Source organism: Ambystoma mexicanum, chromosome 1q (assembly GCF_040938575.1).
Source record: "Ambystoma mexicanum isolate Mex_15411 chromosome 1q, UKY_AmexF1_1, whole genome shotgun sequence".
Lineage (NCBI taxonomy): Eukaryota > Metazoa > Chordata > Amphibia > Caudata > Ambystomatidae > Ambystoma > Ambystoma mexicanum.
Window position 1 is genome coordinate 1,547,299,865 of NC_090922.1, and position 22,266 is coordinate 1,547,322,130.

Genomic DNA, 22,266 nt, shown 5'->3' on the forward strand with positions numbered 1-22,266 from the left:
AGATTCTTTTGAAGATATTCTTTAAGAACCTCCCGTTCCCGTCCTGATAGGACATACATGCGACCGAAAGGAATCGGTGCATCTGGAACTAGTTCCAGGGCACAGTCATCTCTCCGATGTGGGGGTAGTTCAGCATATTGAGATTCGGAGAACACTGTCTGATACTGTCTGTATTCAAAGGGCAATTCCTGGATATGGTTCAATACAGAGATGGAACCCGGATTTTCCGACATGGAGATAGTGGGACGAAACCCAACCGCTCCGTCCGAAAGACAGTGCGTCAAACAATGTTCAGATCCCAGAAAAACAGTGCCCGCCTTCCAATTGATATATGGATTATGAGCACGAAGCCAGGGTAGTCCTAGAATAACTGGATAGTGGGCTGTACGGATTACATCAAAGATAATGGATTCTTGATGGGAGGAGATATTCATCCGCAAAGGTATAGTTTGTTCCTTTATGGGACCTGATGTTAACGGACTACCATCCACGGACTCAACTGGGATTGCCAAGGTCTTAACTGAACATGGTATATTGTGAGTGGTCTTCCAGAGGGTATCAACAAAGTTCCCTGCGGCCCCACAATCTATTAAGGCCGTGACCGGAATGGGGTCTGTATCTCCCCATTTGATCTGGACATGTAAGGCCAACATAGTAAGATCGGGGATCTCCGTAACTTGGGAAGGTATCATATAAGATGAGGAACCGTTTACTGACTCCCTAGCCGCGGTTCCCCTGGCGGTTGGGAGATGGCGTTTCCCTGACTTTTGGCTGGGATGAGAGGACAATCTCGAATTGCGTGTTCTTTGGAACCACAATACATACACAGGCCCTTGACTCGACGTCTATGACGCTCCTCTGGAGTAAGGCGACCTCTGGTAGTCCCTATCTGCATAGGTTCATCTGTTTGTGATCTTCCTAAACTAGGAGGGTATGTCATAGGTGGTCTCACGGAGCGGCCACGACGACGTTCCCTCACTCTTTCTTGCAGTCGGTAATCCATCTGCATAACTATGGTGATCATCTCTGCCAAATTTGGAGGTCTGGGTACTCGGGAGATCTCATCCTTTAGCTCTTCGTTTAATCCTCTGCGGAATATTGTGATTAGAGCATCGTCCGCCCATGACGTACCAGCTGCTAACTGCTTGAAATTGGTGATATAAGACAAAAGATCTTGAGATCCTTGTTTGTAATCTAATAACTGCTCTTGGGCTGAAATCGTGATTTCCTGACGGCTGAACATGGCTCGAAGACTATTCAAAAAGGCAGGGTAAGAATCTAATAAGACATTATTGGTAGTAACAAGAGGCGTGGCCCATGCTAAAGCGGAACCTGTCAAGTTTGCAATCATGTGTCCTACCTTATCACGGTCGCTTTGAAAAAAGGCTGTCTTGAAAGAGAACTGAACGGTACAAGCCTCGATAAAAGCCTTGAGTTTATGAGGATTACCATCGTATAAACCTCCTGGGATAGGGCCAGGAGGCACTTCGGACCAGCTAGGGACTCTACCTGCCTGTTGTCGGAGGTAAGCATTCTCTTGTTTTAAAGACTGCACTTCAGCTGTCAGAGCCTGTACTGCAGTGACTAATTGCTGTTGTTGTGAGGCGTCCATGTTTCTTAGTAACCCTGAATCCCTGAGACAACCTGCTCAGATGTTCTTTATCTTTAATTTTAGGCGTTGCTAACTGTCAAATATCAATAAATGTGACAAATTATATGCATTATCCAATCAAACAATTGGCAGGTTATCCCAAGGACTCACCGTTACCTCTTCCTCTGACAGACCCCCTTTCGGTAGTGGAAAGCTCTTCTTGTTCCAAATGGAGAGAAGATAATGAAAGCCTCCCAAGTACCTCTTCCCCCTCCCGGATAAACCAGGTAGAAGAAGAAGTCCCAGGGAAACCCTCTGGGGAAGAAAACCCTGTACCGAAGGTAGCGGTGTGTTGTCCTCCGTTGCAGTCGGGGATTCCGGCGAAGTCAGGAGGGCGTTCGTCTTTGAGAAGAAGAAAGAGACTGGTAAGTATCAGAGTGAAACTGAGGTATAGAATGTAAGGTAAAGAGGAATGTGGATTACCCTTAAACTGGAACAATGGGGGGAAGATGGTGGCAGTCAGAATCTTCAGAAAACCTCTGAGAGGCAATCGAGGCGGAGCTAAGATCTGTTTTGATGGTGCGGAGTCTTGCCAGTGTGTTCGAAATGCCGGTGCGTGATGTGCCTGTCACTGTACGAAGGAGAGGATAATAGTAAGTTGTGAATGTTAGAAAAACGGGATTGGAGGTTATTGGATATACGGGATTTGGATGAAGCTTACCACGGTCCGGAATGAGACCGGAAGGCAAACTTGGTTGATGAGGAGGGGGAGTCCGCGAAATCGGAAGACAAAGAGGTAGTTGGAGAGACACTAGAATTGAAAACAGGAAGTTTAGAATGCTGAAGACAGTATTTCGCAAGTCAAATTCTAAGACCTAGGAACGAACTTACGTAGCGTTGTTAATGAGGAGTAGCAACGCAACTCCGTGCTGATCTCCGGGACTGATATACCCACACTCGGGTAGGGAGGCAGTACTTCCGGGAAATCAAGGTGTGCTGAGGCTAGACCCGCAACTCCAGTTACGGCGGCCATCTTGGTAGTAGAAATGGCTGACACCCGCCGTCCTATGGTCCATCGATGCCACAAAGCCCAGCGTCTCCGAAGGGGCGTGACACTTCGATGGATCCACTACCCTGCCCAGGTTTGGCCAAACCCATGAGCCCCTTCATCATTCCTCACTTAACGACCCGCTACTCCTACATTATGTGGTCTCACCCTCCTTTCCAGTCCTCCAAGGTGGTTTCCACTGCAAGTCACCGTCTACAAGAACTATTGTCTATGTGCTCATAACGCGCCGTAGGCCCGCAGGCATCAGGGCGCGGAGGACCAGTAGCGTCCCGGCAGAAACTGAAAAATCATGCAATTTTGAGCTATTAATTTGCCAAGCAGTGCTATTACTGACGCATGCCCCTAGTACTCGCCAGATTATTCTCCGGAATAAAATAAATACTACAGTTCGTCTCCTACAATCCATATGCAGAGCAATTTCACAAAGTAAACAACTATCACAGGAGACCTCAACCTCACTAATCTGAGCAAAGAATAGCAACTGCCTTCACCTCCGTTCATCCACACATACCAAACCGCTAGATCACTCTTCGCATCTCCACGCCTACACTACCGCCCCATGACCGCACTGCTCTACTTTCTAAGATATCCATGCATTTCACCAAAGTTTTCACCCATGTGAAATCTTCGAATTGGGTTAGGTAAGTGGGTACATTTTCAGATTTGGGGGTGGGGTAGATAGGATATGATTTGGGGAAGTGTGGGTCTTCCCAACATAATTAATATACAAAATCGAAGATACAGGTGAAATCACACGCATCCACTTCTCCCCAAAGGATATATTTAAGAATAGGGTGTATGCACACCCACAACATACCAAGCTTCGCTCCATATGCTCTCAATGAGGGTCTTCTAGAGGACCACCAAAGGCAGTCCACGCATTCAGGGAACACCAACCAAGCCAACCCTCTTATCAAATGTCTCCCCTACTTGCGCATATCCAACTATCCTTTTAGCCAGGCCTTTGTGCCCTCTTATACAGGCGAGTTATTGCATCAAATGAGCCAGACACTATCCCAGTGGCAAGTGGTCCAAGGCAGAAACTATAGGGCAAGTCATGGTAAGTCGATACCCAAGTCATTCTTGTCAGGTTGGGTGGGGGTGTTATTTCATAGACACCTTAGAAGGGGTAGTTTTCACACTATGGTGTGCAAGAAATGTGCAATGAACCATGGCTTAGGGGCTGAAGCAGTACAACAATGCATGAGCCAGTGCTCAAAGGAAACTGCTTGCACCCACCACTTGAGGGGCAAAAGCATCACGACTATCATAGAAAAAAACGTTATTCCACGACGGATGACTGACTGAACACATTTACAAGTTCTCAGCATAGGCACTTTGCGGTCAGTGCAGGCCACCACCTTGCAAGAGCAGAGCACTGGCTCGGAGAGCGCAAGCCTTCAGTGTCTATTCAGGCCCCGCAGAACTGCAATCGAAGCTTTGCCCCCTCTGGTCTGGACGGCCTCTAGTTCATAAACACAACCAAGTCTCTGCACGAATTCATTCAATCCTCAGATGGGTCTCTCTTCTTTTTCTTCTTTTTGTCTCGTTTTGTGCGTCATCTTGAACAGGCTTCTTTTTCTTGGACGGCACTTCCTCCTCGACCCCATTTTCTTCTACCTCAATCTCCTCCGGATCAGGCTGGTGCTTCTGTTTCTTCTTTTTCTTTGGCACAGTTTCTTCAACCTAATGAAAACAAAAACATATATACTTACTTCTGCAAACTAACGAAAGTTGAGGCAGTCTGGGTCTGATCTACTTTCAGTTCAAGCTGGTGTACACATTTAGTAACACCTCAAATCCTAAAGCTTGCTTTAGAATCAACACGGAGGAGCCATTTTGCTGATCTGCTGTACCCGGTGGGCTTTACTGGCTCAAGCAGTGCAAGGAGGCCTCATACTTCAGAGTTACTCACAGATGTAACCACAAATCCACTGCTCAGGTTAGTAGAGGACGCGCTCTCCCCCTACCAGTTCTTGAATGCTGCATACCACCCAAAGAGAGTTCCTAGCAGCCTCGAAACTATTTGATGCCACATGCAGGCAAGATGTCTTAAGGCTCAAATTGGATCTTGGGTAAATGTTTGCCGCCTGCTATGGGGTACACGGTGCAAAGCCCCAATCCCAAGCAATGTCAAGAGCTTCAATTCCTACCTCTTCATCGCTCTTTGATTTTTTAGGGATCGGTTCCTCGTCGTCCTCTGCTGCTGCGAGCGCCTCAAGCCGCATCTTCTCCCGTTTCCTCTTCTTTTTTTCCTTCTTTTCCATTTTCTTCTTGATGGTTGCCGTCACCTCAGTTGCCTGAAGAATTGGGGGAAAGTATCCCGTGAGGTGTACGATACTACGGGTAACACTTCAAGGTAAATGTCGTGTAGAGTACCATGCTGCATAGATAGAGCCAAGTGACCCAATAGATAAGTACTGAAGACTTGGCAGCTGTTGGATCAGCCTCATTAAATCAGTTTTGCCTCCAGCATTTCTGGTCAGGAAGGAGTTTTAACATCACTTCCAACAGCCAAAGCATCTTCTTCTACACGCAAGTGGCTTCAAGATCGGCCACCTCGTGGTCGCAAGAGCACTCCCCCAGACAGAAGAAGGCCTAAGAAAGCATACCTGAACCATGGCTTCCTTCAGCACGTCTAGATTCTTCCGTGGGCCTTCCCCACCGCTCTTCCAGCTGCCCGCTCAGCTTCTCACCGTACACCCTTGTAGGGACCTCTGTTAGGAGAAAGTACATGAAAATGAGCCAAGAAAATATGGAGTCTTCGGGGATACAATGAACATAGAGTTAAGCAGGTGCTGGGACAGCGGTACAATGTTTATATGGGCGATCCTGGCAAATGTCAGGGAGCACCAATTGACGCCTGCACCAGTAGGCTACATACATCCTACTTGGGATCGATTGGCAGAGTCATACCTACTTGAAATAATAAGAATCAGCCCAGTTGGCAAGCACGAGAGCCTGCACAACTGGACAGTGCTGCATGACAGATGAGCCTGGTGCCAGGGGAGCGCTTTCCTCATACCACCCTCAGTAACACCTCAGCATGAAAGGAGACTGTCCGTAAAGAAAGACCACACGTGTTATTATTACCTGAGAAGCAGCCTATTCTGGAGGCAATGGAACACTGGTTGGCGAGGTACCGCGATCTTCGCGGCAGCTCTCCCGATGAAAGTTGAGAGGAAGATCAAACCACATTTGGGAGTGTTGCCTCTGGTCTTAAGAGCCCTGAAACACAGCATTGGTAAAGAGACATCCCCCCAATCAGTGACCTATGCTCTAGAGACAGGAATCAGACATTAAATCAGGATAACTTAATCATAACATGGCAGTCACCAGAACAAGAAAGATCAATAGTCCCTTTAATAGTAATTTTTAGTGCAAACAAGTTGGCAGCAGATTACCTCCAATGCCAAGTATGGAAGAGTAATTCATCTCAATTTACAGAGCTCGAGCAAGGAAACCCAGAATGACTAGATGTGCCCAGGCGTTCAGGTAACATAGGAACAGGGCCCAATGGAAGACCTCAGCAGTTAGGTGCTGCTTTTCCTATAGTATTAGGTGCAAGTTCATTGGAAACATTAATAAGATGCTTGCCAAACCCAAGTGCTTGGATTGAACGTGTAGGGTGTCACCTAGCAAGACTCCCATCGAGCGAGAGCGAGCTTAACGTTTAGTTTCCCACCCTCCCTGGCCCAAGCATGATGACACGTCTTGGGCGATAGGTCAGACTTGAGTTCCCGGTGGTGTCCCATTTAGGATATGCAGGCATGACGCGTGTCATGCAAGCGAACGAAGATATGAGCGCTCACAATGTTGGAGCGCAGGCAGGCATAGAGCTGAGAGTAGGATGCTGTTGCCGCCAATGCTGGCGAGATGCATAGGACGAAAGGCAGCTGACTGTTCCAGGGACAGCCTGCCAATAGCGGACAGGGTTACATTGCATATGTATTTAGTTTTGCCAATCAAGAGTTAAGGTATTGGAGTAGGTCATGATGGCCTCCCTACTGCTTTCTTCATATTAGATTTGAATATTATCTCGGAATGTCTTATAGAATCCCCGACTATCGTGAGGAATCTGCCGATTTTCCATTACACAAAAAAAAAAAAAAAATGGTCAGTTGTCCAAATAAAGGTCTAACCTGTGAGCCGCCAGGGCCATCATACAGGCACTTCAGGTTGATGTAAAAAAAAAAGAAGTGGTCGCTCAGAGTCTGGGGCCAGCCAGTATCACTCATGCAGCCAATGGCACCCAGGAACCTGCCATCACACCGACCACCCCAGCGTGCAGATGTACCTGAAGAGAGCCTTCTGTGCCCCCAGGATCTGCACCGTGGAAGCAGGGTACTTGGCAAGGTTGGTCAGGCTCCCAGCATGGGATATCAGGCGTGCGCCAACCTACAAGTAGAAAGGAAAAAAAGAAAAACAAATGTACCGTCCAGTTCCAATGATCAAAGCAATACCAACTGAATATAAATCTTGTAGTACATTAAGAATGCATGACTCCAACCCGGCACTTCTGGAGGACTGCTTTGGGTTCGCCCAGATCTCCCTCGCCCCCTCAGCACAGCCGATGCATGCATTGGTCTCCAGAACCAACCCTCAGTTGTATGCAGTAGCCTCACCCCAAGGCCCAGGCGTGTACTTGGCGCAATAGTGGAGTGCCCAGGCGTGTACTTGGCGCAATAGTAGAGTGCACAGGCGTGTACTTGGCGCAATAGTAGAGTGCACAGGTGTGTACTTGGCGCAATAGTGGAGTGCACAGGCGTGTACTTGGCGCAATAGTGGAGTGCACAGGCGTGTACTTGGCGCAATAGTAGAGTGCACAGGCGTGTACTTGGCGCAATAGTGGAGTGCACAGGCGTGTACTTGGCGCAATAGTGGAGTGCACAGGCGTGTACTTGGCGCAATAGTAGAGTGCCCAGGCGTGTACTTGGCGCAATAGTAGAGTGCACAGGCGTGTACTTGGCGCAATAGTGGAGTGCACAGGCGTGTACTTGGCGCAATAGTGGAGTGCACAGGCGTGTACTTGGCGCAATAGTAGAGTGCCCAGGCGTGTACTTGGCGCAATAGTGGAGTGCACAGGCATGTACTTGGCGCAATAGTGGAGTGCCCAGGCGTGTACTTGGCGCAATAGTGGAGTGCACAGGCGTGTACTTGGCGCAATAGTGGAGTGCACAGGCGTGTACTTGGCGCAATAGTGGAGTGCACAGGCGTGTACTTGGCGCAAGAGTGGAGTGCACAGGGGTGTACTTGGCGCAATAGTGGAGTGCCCAGGCGTGTACTTGGCGCAATAGTGGAGTGCCCAGGCGTGTACTTGGCGCAATAGTGGAGTGCACAGGGGTGTACTTGGCGCAATAGTGGAGTGTCCAGGCGTGTACTTGGCGCAATAGTGGAGTGCACAGGCGTGTACTTGGCGCAATAGTGGAGTGCCCAGGCGTGTACTTGGCGCAATAGTAGAGTGCACAGGCGTGTACTTGGCGCAATAGTGGAGTGCACAGGCGTGTACTTGGCGCAATAGTGGAGTGCACAGGCGTGTACTTGGCGCAATAGTGGAGTGCACAGGCGTGTACTTGGCGCAATAGTAGAGTGCACAGGCGTGTACTTGGCGCAATAGTGGAGTGCACAGGCGTGTACTTGGCGCAATAGTGGAGTGCACAGGCGTGTACTTGGCGCAATAGTGGAGTGCACAGGGGTGTACTTGGCGCAATAGTGGAGTGCCCAGGCGTGTACTTGGCGCAATAGTGGAGTGCACAGGCGTGTACTTGGCGCAATAGTGGAGTGCCCAGGCGTGTACTTGGCGCAATGGCGCAATAGTGAAGTGCACAGGCGTGTACTTGGCGCAATAGTGGAGTGCACAGGCGTGTACTTGGCGCAATAGTAGAGTGCACAGGCGTGTACTTGGCGCAATAGTGGAGTGCACAGGCGTGTACTTGGCGCAATAGTGGAGTGCACAGGCGTGTACTTGGCGCAATAGTGGAGTGCACAGGGGTGTACTTGGCGCAATAGTGGAGTGCCCAGGCGTGTACTTGGCGCAATAGTGGAGTGCACAGGCGTGTACTTGGCGCAATATTGGAGTGCACAGGCGTGTACTTGGCGCAATAGTGGAGTGCACAGGCGTGTACTTGGCGCAATAGTAGAGTGCCCAGGCGTGTGCTTGGCGCAATAGTAGAGTGCCCAGGCGTGTACTTGGCGCAATAGTGGAGTGCACAGGCATGTACTTGGCGCAATAGTGGAGTGCACAGGCGTGTACTTGGCGTAATAGTGGAGTGCACAGGCGTGTACTTGACGCAAAAGTAGAGTGCACAGGCGTGTACTTGGCGCAATGGCACAATAGTGGAGTGCACAGGCGTGTACTTGGCGCAATAGTGAAGTGCACAGGCGTGTACTTGGCGCAATAGTAGAGTGCACATGCGTGTACTTGGCGCAATAGTAGAGTGCACAGGCGTGTACTTGGCGCAATAGTGGAGTGCACAGGCGTGTACTTGGCGCAATAGTAGAGTGCCCAGGCGTGTACTTGGCGCAATAGTAGAGTACCCAGGCGTGTACTTGGCGCAATAGTGGAGTGCACAGGCGTGTACTTGGCGCAATAGTGGAGTGCACAGGCGTGTACTTGGCGCAATAGTGGAGTGCACAGGCGTGTACTTGGCGCAATAGTGGAGTGCACAGGCGTGTACTTGACGCAAAAGTAGAGTGCACAGGCGTGTACTTGGCGCAATAGTGGAGTGCACAGGCGTGTACTTGGCGCAATAGTAGAGTGCACAGGCATGTACTTGGCGCAATAGTAGAGTGCACAGGTGTGTACTTGGCGCAATAGTGGAGTGCACAGGCGTGTACTTGGCGCAATAGTGGAGTGCCCAGGCGTGTACTTGGCGCAATAGTAGAGTGCACAGGCGTGTACTTGGCGCAATAGTAGAGTGAGCAGGCATGTACTTGACGCAAAAGTAGAGTGCACAGGCGTGTACTTGGCGCAATGGCACAATAGTGGAGTGCACAGGCGTGTACTTGGCGCAATAGTGAAGTGCACAGGCGTGTACTTGGCGCAATAGTAGAGTGCCCAGGCGTGTACTTGGCGCAATAGTGGAGTGCACAGGCGTGTACTTGGCGCAATAGTAGAGTGCCCAGGCGTGTACTTGGCGCAATAGTAGAGTACCCAGGCGTGTACTTGGCGCAATAGTGGAGTGCACAGGCGTGTACTTGGCGCAATAGTGGAGTGCACAGGCGTGTACTTGGCGCAATAGTGGAGTGCACAGGCGTGTACTTGGCGCAATAGTGGAGTGCCCAGGCGTGTACTTGGCGCAATAGTGGAGTGCCCAGGCGTGTACTTGGCGCAATAGTAGAGTGCACAGGCGTGTACTTGGCGCAATAGTGGAGTGCACAGGCGTGTACTTGGCGCAATAGTAGAGTGCACAGGCGTGTACTTGCCGGAATAGTGGAGTGCACAGGCGTGTACTTGGCGCAATAGTAGAGTGCACAGGCGTGTACTTGGCGCAATGGCGCAATAGTGGAGTGCACAGGGGTGTACTTAGCGCAATAGTGGAGTGCCCAGGCGTGTACTTGGCGCAATAGTGGAGTGCCCAGGCGTGTACTTGGCGCAATAGTGGAGTGCCCAGGCGTGTACTTGGCGGAATAGTAGAGTGCACAGGCGTGTACTTGGCGCAATAGTGGAGTGCACAGGCGTGTACTTGGCGCAATAGTGGAGTGCACAGGTGTGTACGTGGCGCAATAGTAGAGTGCACAGGCGTGTACTTGGCGCAATAGTAGAGTGCACAGGCGTGTACTTGGCGCAATAGTGGAGTGCACAGGCGTGTACTTGGCGCAATAGTGGAGTGCACAGGCGTGTACTTGGCGGAATAGTAGAGTGCACAGGCGTGTACTTGGCGCAATAGTAGAGTGCACAGGTGTGTACTTGGCGCAATAGTAGAGTGCACAGGCGTGTACTTGGCGCAATAGTGGAGTGCACAGGCGTGTACTTGGCGCAATAGTAGAGTGCACAGGCGTGTACTTGGCGGAATAGTGCAGTGCACAGGCGTGTACTTGGCGCAATAGTAGAGTGCACAGGCGTGTACTTGGCGCAATGGCGCAATAGTGGAGTGCACAGGGGTGTACTTGGCGCAATAGTGGAGTGCCCAGGCGTGTACTTGGCGCAATAGTGGAGTGCCCAGGCGTGTACTTGGCGCAATAGTGGAGTGCACAGGCGTGTACTTGGCGCAATAGTGGAGTGCACAGGCGTGTACTTGGCGCAATGGCGCAATAGTGGAGTGCACAGGGGTGTACTTGGCGCAATAGTGGAGTGCCCAGGCGTGTACTTGGCGCAATAGTGGAGTGCACAGGCGTGTACTTGGCGCAATAGTGGAGTGCACAGGCGTGTACTTGGCGCAATAGTGGAGTGCACAGGGGTGTACTTGGCGCAATAGTGGAGTGCACAGGTGTGTACTTGGCGCAATAGTAGAGTGCACAGGCGTGTACTTGGCGCAATAGTGGAGTGCCCAGGCGTGTACTTGGCGCAATAATAGAGTGCACAGGCGTGTACTTGGCGCAATAGTGGAGTGCACAGGCGTGTACTTGGCGCAATAGTGGAGTGCACAGGTGTGTACTTGGCGCAATAGTAGAGTGCACAGGCATGTACTTGGCGCAATAGTGGAGTGCACAGGCATGTACTTGGCGCAATAGTAGAGTGCCCAGGCGTATACTTGGCGCAATGGCGCAATAGTGGAGTGCACAGGCATGTACTTGGCGCAATAGTGGAGTGCCCAGGCGTGTACTTGGCGCAATAGTGGAGTGCACAGGTGTGTACTTGGCGCAATAGTAGAGTGCACAGGCGTGTACTTGGCGCAATAGTGGAGTGCACAGGCATGTACTTGGCGCAATAGTAGAGTGCCCAGGCGTGTACTTGGCGCAATAGTGGAGTGCACAGGCGTGTACTTGGCGCAATAGTGGAGTGCACAGGCATGTACTTGGCGCAATAGTAGAGTGCACAGGCGTGTACTTGGCACAATAGTGGAGTGCCCAGGCGTGTACTTGGCGCAATAGTGGAGTGCCCAGGCGTGTACTTGGCGCAATAGTGGAGTGCACAGGCGTGTACGTGGCGCAATAGTGGAGTGCACAGGCGTGTACTTGGCGCAATAGTGGAGTGCACAGGCGTGTACTTGGCGCAATAGTAGAGTGCACAGGCGTGTACTTGGCGCAATAGTAGAGTGCCCAGGCGTGTACTTGGCGCAATAGTGGAGTGCACAGGCGTGTACTTGGCGCAATAGTAGAGTGCCCAGGCGTGTACTTGGCGCAATAGTGGAGTGCACAGGCGTGTACTTGGCGCAATAGTGGAGTGCACAGGCGTGTACTTGACGCAAAAGTAGAGTGCACAGGCGTGTACTTGGCGCAATGGCGCAATAGTGGAGTGCACAGGAGTGTACTTGGCGCAATAGTGAAGTGCACAGGCGTGTACTTGGCGCAATAGTAGAGTGCACAGGCGTGTACTTGGCGCAATAGTGGAGTGCACAGGCGTGTACTTGGCACAATAGTAGAGTGCCCAGGTGTGTACTTGGCGCAATAGTAGAGTGCCCAGGCGTGTACTTGGCGCAATAGTGGAGTGCACAGGCGTGTACTTGGCGCAATAGTGGCGTGTACAGGCGTGTACTTGGCGCAATAGTGGAGTGCCCAGGCGTGTACTTGGCGCAATAGTGGAGTGCACAGGCGTGTACTTGACGCAAAAGTAGAGTGCACAGGCGTGTACTTGGCGCAATGGCGCAATAGTGGAGTGCACAGGCGTGTACTTGGCGCAATAGTGAAGTGCACAGGCTTGTACTTGGCGCAATAGTGGAGTGCACAGGCGTGTACTTGGCGCAATAGTGGAGTGCACAGGCGTGTACTTGGCGCAATAGTAGAGTGCACATGCGTGTACTTAGCGCAATAGTGGAGTGCACAGGTGTGTACTTGGCGCAATAGTGGAGTGCACAGGCTGTACTTGGCGCAATAGTGGAGTGCACAGGCATGTACTTGACGCAAAAGTAGAGTGCACAGGCGTGTACTTGGCGCAATGGCGCAATAGTGGAGTGCACAGGCGTGTACTTGGCGCAATAGTGAAGTGCACAGGCATGTACTTGGCGCAATAGTAGAGTGCATAGGTGTGTACTTGGCGCAATAGTAGAGTGCACAGGCGTGTACTTGGCGCAATAGTGGAGTGCACAGGCGTGTACTTGGCGCAATAGTGGAGTGCACAGGCGTGTACTTGGCGCAACTTGGCGCAATAGTAGAGTGCACAGGCGTGTACTTGGCGCAATAGTGGAGTGCACAGGTGTGTACTTGGCGCAATAGTGGAGTGCCCAGGCGTGTACTTGGCGCAATAGTGGAGTGCCCAGGCGTGTACTTGGCGCAATAGTGGAGTGCCCAGGCGTGTACTTGGCGCAATAGTAGAGTGCACAGGCGTGTACTTGGCGCAATAGTAGAGTGCACAGGCGTGTACTTGGCGCAATAGTGGAGTGCACAGGCGTGTACTTGACGCAATAGTGGAGTGCACAGGTGGGTACTTGGCGCAATAGTGGAGTGCACAGGCGTGTACTTGGCGCAATAGTGGAGTGCACAGGCGTGTACTTGGCGCAATAGTGGAGTGCACAGGCGTGTACTTGGCGCAATAGTGGAGTGCACAGGCGTGTACTTGACGCAATAGTGGAGTGCACAGGCGTGTACTTGGCGCAATAGTGGAGTGCACAGGCGTGTACTTGGCGCAATAGTGGAGTGCACAGGCGTGTACTTGGCGCAATAGTGGAGTGCACAGGCGTGTACTTGGCGCAATAGTGGAGTGCACAGGCATGTACTTGACGCAAAAGTAGAGTGCACAGGCGTGTACTTGGCGCAATGGCGCAATAGTGGAGTGCACAGGCGTGTACTTGGCGCAATAGTGAAGTGCACAGGCATGTACTTGGCGCAATAGTAGAGTGCATAGGTGTGTACTTGGCGCAATAGTAGAGTGCACAGGCGTGTACTTGGCGCAATAGTGGAGTGCACAGGCGTGTACTTGGCGCAATAGTGGAGTGCACAGGCGTGTACTTGGCGCAACTTGGCGCAATAGTAGAGTGCACAGGCGTGTACTTGGCGCAATAGTGGAGTGCACAGGTGTGTACTTGGCGCAATAGTGGAGTGCCCAGGCGTGTACTTGGCGCAATAGTGGAGTGCCCAGGCGTGTACTTGGCGCAATAGTGGAGTGCCCAGGCGTGTACTTGGCGCAATAGTAGAGTGCACAGGCGTGTACTTGGCGCAATAGTAGAGTGCACAGGCGTGTACTTGGCGCAATAGTGGAGTGCACAGGCGTGTACTTGACGCAATAGTGGAGTGCACAGGCGGGTACTTGGCGCAATAGTGGAGTGCACAGGCGTGTACTTGGCGCAATAGTGGAGTGCACAGGCGTGTACTTGGCGCAATAGTAGAGTGCACAGGCGTGTACTTGGCGCAATAGTGGAGTGCACAGGCGTGTACTTGACGCAATAGTGGAGTGCACAGGCGTGTACTTGGCGCAATAGTGGAGTGCACAGGCGTGTACTTGGCGCAATAGTGGAGTGCACAGGCGTGTACTTGGCGCAATAGTGGAGTGCACAGGCGTGTACTTGGCGCAATAGTGGCGTGCACAGGCGTGTACTTGGCGCAATAGTGGAGTGCACATAGATCAGATGTGATATTTTGTCAGTCAGCATTTTCAGAGGATTGACAGATTTCCGTTTAACATCATTTCTGTGTGAAAGATCTAAGCAGCTGTGACTAGAACCTAGAGCCGAGCCTAGATAGTCTCGAACTTACCACTTCCCCAGTCAAGGAGGACAAGCTGGGAGCAACGTGGCTCATTTTCGAGCGAGATATTCCTGCAGCCGCTTCCTGTACTCCGAGAGCGAGATGACGCGCACACAGAAACTCTCAATATTAATGAGATCCATGGGAGAGATGTCCATGCCTGGGGAGAGAAACAAGAGCAGAGAGCATGTTCCAAAAAATGAACCAAGTGACTTGACAGTTTCTGGCAAGTTACTTTAGCTGAACGACAAGCTAAGGATCAGTGACCACTGGGTGAGGTTGGTAGCCATGTGTACTTATGGGCGGGGCTCTAGGTTTGGACGGGATGAATACATTAAGCAAGAGACTGGCAAAGTACCCATTAACAGATCTGATGGCAGTTCTCAGTGCCACGCTCTAGTATTATGGATTGTGTTTATTATATATGAGCAAGCAGCACGAGGCCAGTAAAGCTGTACACGCAGGGCGGGGAGGTAGAGGGGCGCGGCAGGCAGGCTGCGCGTGCACTGACCCATTGCAGAGCGAGAGGCATCCAGCACCAGCACCGCCTGGGCCTTGGCCCTGTCCATCACGATCTCCTCCATGGCCTCCAGGTGCTCTTCGCTAAGCTCCTTGCGGTTCCCAATCAATTTGGTCATGCGACAATAAGTGTAGTTATCAGGCACTATTTTTATAAGCTCTGGAAAGTGATACCCATACCATTCTCTGAAGGAAACAGATAAAAAGTTGGAACACATGTGAGTGTTTACGCACCTATCGAGTTCTAACCGCTAGCACGCATCTTAAGCCAGGTTTGGCCAAACTACGCGACAGAAAGAAACTCCTTTGTAAGCAACAGGCACGCCTAAACGCCAAGCCTTAAAGTGTCTCCCTGCCAACAATACAGGTGTGAAAACAAGGAAATAATATGAGGCAGGGTAACCAAAAAGGAAACACACCAAACACAGGTTACAAAGGAACATACAAAGCACTTTATTTTATACTGAATCCAGTTACAAAAGAACAGAACAAAATTCAGATAGCTATCGACCCTCAGTACAACACAGCAAACTCCGGCGTGTTTCGGTGTACTCAGTGAGTGCAAATATTCATTGAAACAGTCAGGCTTTTATACATTTCTCCAGCCTGTTGTCCAGCCTTTCTTCAGGTTAACCATTCTATACATAAGTTACTGCTCTAGGGTCCCTTGCCAGGTCAAATCTAGTTCATCTTAGGTTTATACATTAACAAGAAGAAATGGTAATAATGTATGCTCTAGGCCTAACATTACAATGCAGGACTTAGTTTATACAATGTAGTTAAGCAGGTGTTCTCATTCAATTATAGATCTGTTTCGGTGATACAGGTAATCCATTGCACACAGGTCAGCAGAAGCACAAGGTCTCAGCTCATGACCCTAGCAAGTGGCCTGCAGGCAAGTTATACATTAGCTGTACAGAGGTCATGACAATCGAGTTCTGTTCTGAATAACATAGGCTACCATTTTAGCTCACATGGTGACTTTATAGAGCAAGAAAACCTAAAATGGCGGCTTGACCCAAAATGACAGTTTACATGGTTTCTAAGGTCAGGACCTTGCAATGCGAGTTTATTCACATGTAGTTTATAAGCAGCTTGTTAGCAGCTTGGCGTAGGCCAATATACATATATTCATAGCAATAGGAGGCACGATATCATTTCTAGCTTGACACAGGCAGGATTTTAAGTCTACCCCGCTGTGGTGTGTAGACAGGGATGTCGTTATGCCTCCACTTTCTGTACAGTCAGCGCATGGCTGCACGCTGCCTGTGGTAAGCTTGGGGGGGCATTCATTCAGCACCCCCTCGGTATCTCACCTGACCCGCAGGGAGAAGGTGTTGATGTCCTTGTCGAGCTGATCCAGCAGGGTGATGGACTGGATAATCATGTTGTCCACACGGTTGACGCTGAACTTCACTTTGGCTCTCGAGTAGCTGTGGCCTAAACCCAGCTGTGCTTTAGAAGCAGACTGGGCTGCAGACGGATTCCTAAAAATAGAACCACAAAGAGATTACAGATCTATCTCAGGGGTGCATAAACCAGCACAACCCCAGGGGTGGATAAACCATAGGGCAGTTTCTAGTCCATTTGGTGCCCAGGGCGAAACACTAAATTGCGCCCCACCCCCGCACGCTCGGGATCCGCGCCGCTCCTAAACTATACCCTGCGGTTAAGTAACTCCTACCCAATGTCAATAAATCACTGTTATACACATGAAACAGGTTTTATTACATTGTGATTCAAGAACTTTTTTATTAAAATAGCATTTTATTTTTCTAACAATTAGTGTCTATTTTAATTTCTTGTATGTGTGACTTATAAAAGCACATCATTGCTTTTTGGACCCTTGTCTTCTCTGGTCCATCGTGCAACTGGTCCTTGATTCGTCACTCTCCTCCGGTCCTTGGCTCCCTTGCATGCCTGCCAGGTATTTCCATGTCCTTTGTGACACTGAGCCAGCCCAGGCATTTCCTGTTAATTGCTAGGACTGGTATTTGTTTTCTTCCAATTATATGTATGGGCCTAGAAGGACCTCCATGCAAAGTGAAAATTCAGGACTGGCTCATGCCGTCACGCATGGCATGGGCCCCCCACTTGGCAGCAAGGCCCTTGTGAGTTGCTCTGCTTTTCTGTCACCCCTCTGGTCCTTGACTCCCTTGTCAGTCACTCTTTTCTGCTCAGTCGCCCTTCTGGTCTTGGGGAACCTGGTTGATCGCTCTCCTCTGGTCCTTGGTTCATATGACCCATCACCCCTCTGGTCATTGGTTCCCTCATGAGTGGCTCTTCTGGTCCATGACTCCTCGGGTCCTTGGTTCATATGGCCCATCACCCTCTGGTCATTGGTTCCCTCATGAGTTGCTCTTCTGGTCCATCACTCCTCTGGTCCTTGGTTCATATGGCCCATCACCCCTCTGGTTATTGGCTCCCTCATGAGTTGCACTTCTTGGTAATCACTACTCACATTTTGATGTAATCATAAAATACCTTGGTGGTTACTGAGGATAATTTTTGGCAAAATAAGGGAAGAATAATGGATTTACAATGCATCCGCTTGTACTCCCCCAAGTGAACAAGCCAAGTACCAGATGCTATGGCAGTACTGGCGAAAGGACTCAGTCGTCTGGTTCACGCTAGAGTTGTCCTGTTAATGTACTGAGCATGAAGGAAACTCTTTCAGCTCTCTTTAATCAAGCCTTAACATCAAACGTTGCACTCAAAGTGCATGCCAGTGTTTTTTCAGAGCAGTCTTCTGAGAGTTAACAACTTAATTTGAGCTGGAACCACTACTGGTGTGGTAAAAATGTCTTAACCAGGTCTGCTTTCAGCCAATCGATGTATAAGCACTGTGAGTGTCCATCAGCGAAGTCCTGTTAAAAAAAACATTGGCAAAGCCAACAGTTTTTGGCTTGTGTATACGTTTTAGGCATTGGGTGTTCAACCTTTCTTTGCACACTTTACTAGGGGATTATCAATTGGGCAGGCTGCTTGTAGCACAAAGTGAGCTTGAATTCAGGTGCAGCCTGATGCTATGTGCATGGGGGCACCATCAGTCATCCCAGGTCGCGCATTGGCTTTCAACATTGTTGACTATGGGGCATTACTAAAGGTTCTATTCATCAGCATGGAAAACTAGGGGCTACTTTTTAAAGCGGGTTTCATCTCCCTAAAATGGTTGCTCAATTCGCGCAGATGCTCCCTCTCAAGCTGGGACCGCATTACTGTGGAGTAGATCATGGTGTGTCCCAGGGGTCAATAACAACCATGCTATTCAACATGCATATTTTAAGTGAAATCATTCAAAGACTGAATTTTAGTGGATAAGTTCACCTTCTTTTACTTATTCAAAATGTAACTGTTTTTTTTTCTTTGCCATGCTCACCGAGGTAATCCGCATTTATTTATTTTTTTCCGTTCACTTTTAGATTCTGCATGAAACGTATGCCCCCTTGTCTTGGGGGAACAAAATGCACCCAGTACGGTCCTTTCAAACTGTACAATCTGAAACGGACAATCCAACAACTGAAAAAGCCAACAACTTGTGGGTTTCATACAGTATTTCAGGCCCTGGTTGCTTTCGATTTTTACCAGCGAAATTAGCTTTCCGCCTTCTATTTTGCCTCCACTACAAATCATAGTACATGCTACAAGAGGCCACAAAAAGCGCACTAAACATCTTCATGTTAGCGAGAACCGTCTCTGGGCACTTAAGCAATCGTGTCCTGTAAACACGAGGGCAATGGAGGGGGGAGGGAGTCTTTATGCCTGGGGACAGAGCAGTTTCTAGTCCATAGGCTGCGGTGCCAAGCCCATATCAGCTCTGCCGAGAAGCCACGGGGAAGTGAACTCCTAACTCATAGTGGCCCCTGCTGCTAATGACATTTAGCAGCAGGGGTCCTGGCGCCAAAGCGGGGATTGAAATGAAGAAGGCTGAGGGGCGCAGGATGTCAAAAGGAGGTCGTTTGTGCACGATTGCTCGAGTAGCTGAGGTGCTCACGGTAGGTGCCGGGGCAGGCACCTACCGTGAGCACCTCAGAGGCCGCGCCAGCACCTGCTGCCTCCACTCGAGCAATCACGCGCAGCCCACGGCAATGGAGCTCGCCGCATGGCGAATGCGCCCCCAGGGCAAGTCGAGCCGTCACCAGTCGCCCCGGGCGGTCGCCCGCCTCGCCCGGGCCAAGAAACGGGCCTGATAAACCAGCACAACGTGTGCACGGCTGACTTTCTGCCAACACCGGTGGCATCTAGAACAGCCTGGCCCAGTGCACACCTCTGAGGATCTCTCCCAGCACTCCCCCCGTCTGGCATGGATACCCCAACTCTTCCTGGACGGCAGCAGCAATTTTGGCATCTCCGACTCCGAGCAAGGCTTGTTTCTTTTTTGCTGGCATGTTAGTCTCTAGCAGCAACTTTAAGTGCTCGTGGAGCACCCCTGTACAGAGAGCAAGCAGAACGATGACTACAGCAGAACACGACAGCATGCATATATGCTAACCACATCGCTCTTCCAGGAGACCCTGCAGTATGATGGCTAGGCCTTCGGTGCGCCATGGCTGGGCGGTGTATACCCCCCAGCCATTAGAGAAAGCCATAGAGCGAGCGATACTAGGTTTCACCCTGGTGAGGAGTCATCGGGGAAGCGCATGTAAGAGCCACCAGAGACATTCTACATCGGATTCCCAGGGACAATATATGATCCCCCCCCCATCAGATATGCAAGCTACTGAACGAGAACAGATGGACCCAAAGACAAGTACTGTGACGAGGATGACTGGTAGGCCCTCAAGGCATTACCGCTGTGGCTGGAGCTAGTCTGCAGGCTCAGTACAGAGATGACATCACAAGTCAGTGGATTGACAGATTTGTTTCACATCATTGCACTCCAGACCTGCTCCATTACATGTTCGCCACGTGTTAGTAGAATAGTCATTAGCAGTAAAGCTCACCTTCAGAGATTGCCTTAATATTCTCCAAGGCACTCTGGGCGGATTTAAAGGGGGAAAATCCCGCTAGTTTCACAATAGTGTTGAATCTTCCAATGTTGAGCACGCTTTCCTCCACCTACAGAGAAAGGAAACAAAAATGACGACCTTCACATGTTGCACCTCCAATAACACACACTATTGCACGTGGCATTCTGCACACTGGAGTCATGAAAGGACTGTACAATCTTTTCAGAAGACTGGCTTTGGGCAAGGCCTTAGCACCTTGGATAACATGATGCACTTTTAATCATGTGGCCTCCGGTACAATAAGGGACTAACATGTATGTATCCTCCATTGATTACTCTAGAGCCCTTCGACTCTTGGTAGGGATAGGCTATGGTTGAATTGGGGCATATTTGTTTATTTATATAGCACACTTACAGCCCAGGGGCATCAAGGCTGTTAAAAGCTTGGTGGGACTCGATGATCCTTGGGTGAGAAGGAAGGGCGTTCCAATGAGAAGTGGCCAATGTGGGAAAGCTAGACCCCCCCAGAGCGAACTTAAGTGACTTGGGAGTGATAAGTGTTGGCATAGCTCTTTCTTAGGGGCCTTGTGGAGGTGTGCTTAATGATTCTTTGGGCGAGGTAGGGTGGTGCCAAACCATGAAGGCATTTGTGTAAGAGTTTTAAAGACAATTCGCTCTTTGACTGGGAGCCAGTGAGCCTGTCTCCGTACCGCGGAGATGTGATCTTTCCTTGATGTGCCCGTGGCCGCTCTGAGGGCGTTATTTTGCACCACAGGAGGTCCCTACAAGGAGGGCATTGTAGTAGTCAAACCTTGATCCAATTATTGCCCTAGCTATGGTGAGACAGTTCTGACGGGATAAGAAAAGCCTGGCTGCGTTGAGGACTCAGTAGGCGGAAGAGGAGGCAACGGCATTAACCTGTCTTTCCATGGTCATGTCCGAGTCAAGGTAAACACCAAGTGTCTCCACATTATTGGATACCTTGATGGGGATGTTGTCAACAGTAAAGGACAGGTATTGCTGGTCCAGGTTGCCCAGAGTGGTTGATGAGCCAATTAGGAGGATTTCTGTTTTCTCACTATTAAGGCAGAGCCAGTTACCCACCATCCATGACTGTATTGTTGAGTATATGGTGGTGACGGTGATCAGGTCCTCTTGACATGTCCAAATTCAGTGTGCATTCAGCCAGAGGGGCAATGGCCTCGGAGGCATTAGGGCAAGGCGAGTGGAGTAAGCACATGTGTGTTATCCGCGTAAGTTGTGTACGAAATGCACCGAGAGTCCAGGATGCTGAATAGGGACCTAGTGAAGAGGTTATAGAGGGTGGGCGCAATGCAGGATTCTTGTGGTACTCACATTTGATGATGCTGGGGGTGGCAAAAGCGGAGTCTGAAAAGATTTTCATAGACCTTTCTTGGAGAAAGGAGGTGACCCAAGCACAGGCTTTAGGGGAGAAGTGGGCTGCACTACCAAGTCAAAGGCAGCTGATAAATCAAGGAGCAGTAAGAGTGCAGGTTTGCCAGAGTCTCGATTGTCCATTTGTTTCTTTAAGTCTAGAAGGGCCGTTTCAGTGCCATGTCATGGGCGGAAGCCAGATTGCTGCAGGCCTAGGAGACGTTTTTTTTAGACATTTCTGGACTTGCAGGTAGGCTGCTTTGTCAAGGATTTTTAGGAACGGGACAGTAGTAATGGGCCTACAATTCCCTGGAACGGTTGGGTCTAGGGATGGTATTTTGAGGAGCAGGCAAACCCAGGCTTCCTTAAGGTCCTTGGGGACAAGGCCAGTTTTAAATGAGGAGTTGATAAGGCAGTTATGACAGGGGCGAGGAGTGTGCAGAGCTGTGCCAGGCTGGCATCGCCCTTACAATTGGAGGGTTTGGTGGTTTTGAAAGGCAATGACTTCCAGTTCTGTCATTTCTTTGAAGTCAAACGGGGTGGACGGGTTAGGATTAGAGGCTGCCGGTCTGAAATGAGAAGGCCAAGGGCTTTTTGATGGCCTTTAATTTTGGTTTGGAGGGTATTCAGCTGGTCTAGCATGGCTGACTGTTGCACCAATTCTGGTCCTTGAGGAGAGTGGGAGGAGGGGTGGAGGGTTCCTCAAGCTCGTGGAAGATGGTGAATATTTCTTTGGATGCCGATTTGGCATCACTGATCCTGGAGTTAAACAAGGCAGCTTTAGTTTGTATAATGTTTTTTGTAGATTTTTGAGATGGCTTTAAAGGCATTCCTGGTGGCCTCCGAAGGGTTGGCTTTCCGAGCAGTGAGTCCTAGCCTTTTTTTGGCCTGTCAGTCTAGTAGGTCCTTTCAGAACCAGGTATTAGTCTTTGGCTTTCTTGAGAGAGAGGGGCTATAGAGTC

At 50.1% G+C, this 22,266-nt stretch overlaps 1 non-coding gene and 1 pseudogene across 1 annotated transcript; both read right to left on the reverse strand.

The window, feature by feature from the left end:
• Window positions 1–4,160: 4,160 nt before the first annotated feature.
• Window positions 4,161–21,016, reverse strand: LOC138563373 (nucleolar protein 56-like; annotated as a pseudogene).
• LOC138565421 (small nucleolar RNA SNORD57) lies at window positions 5,101–5,170 on the reverse strand. Its single transcript, XR_011301301.1, has one exon. It is a non-coding gene; the product is annotated as a small nucleolar RNA SNORD57 (small nucleolar RNA).
• Window positions 21,017–22,266: the final 1,250 nt, after the last annotated feature.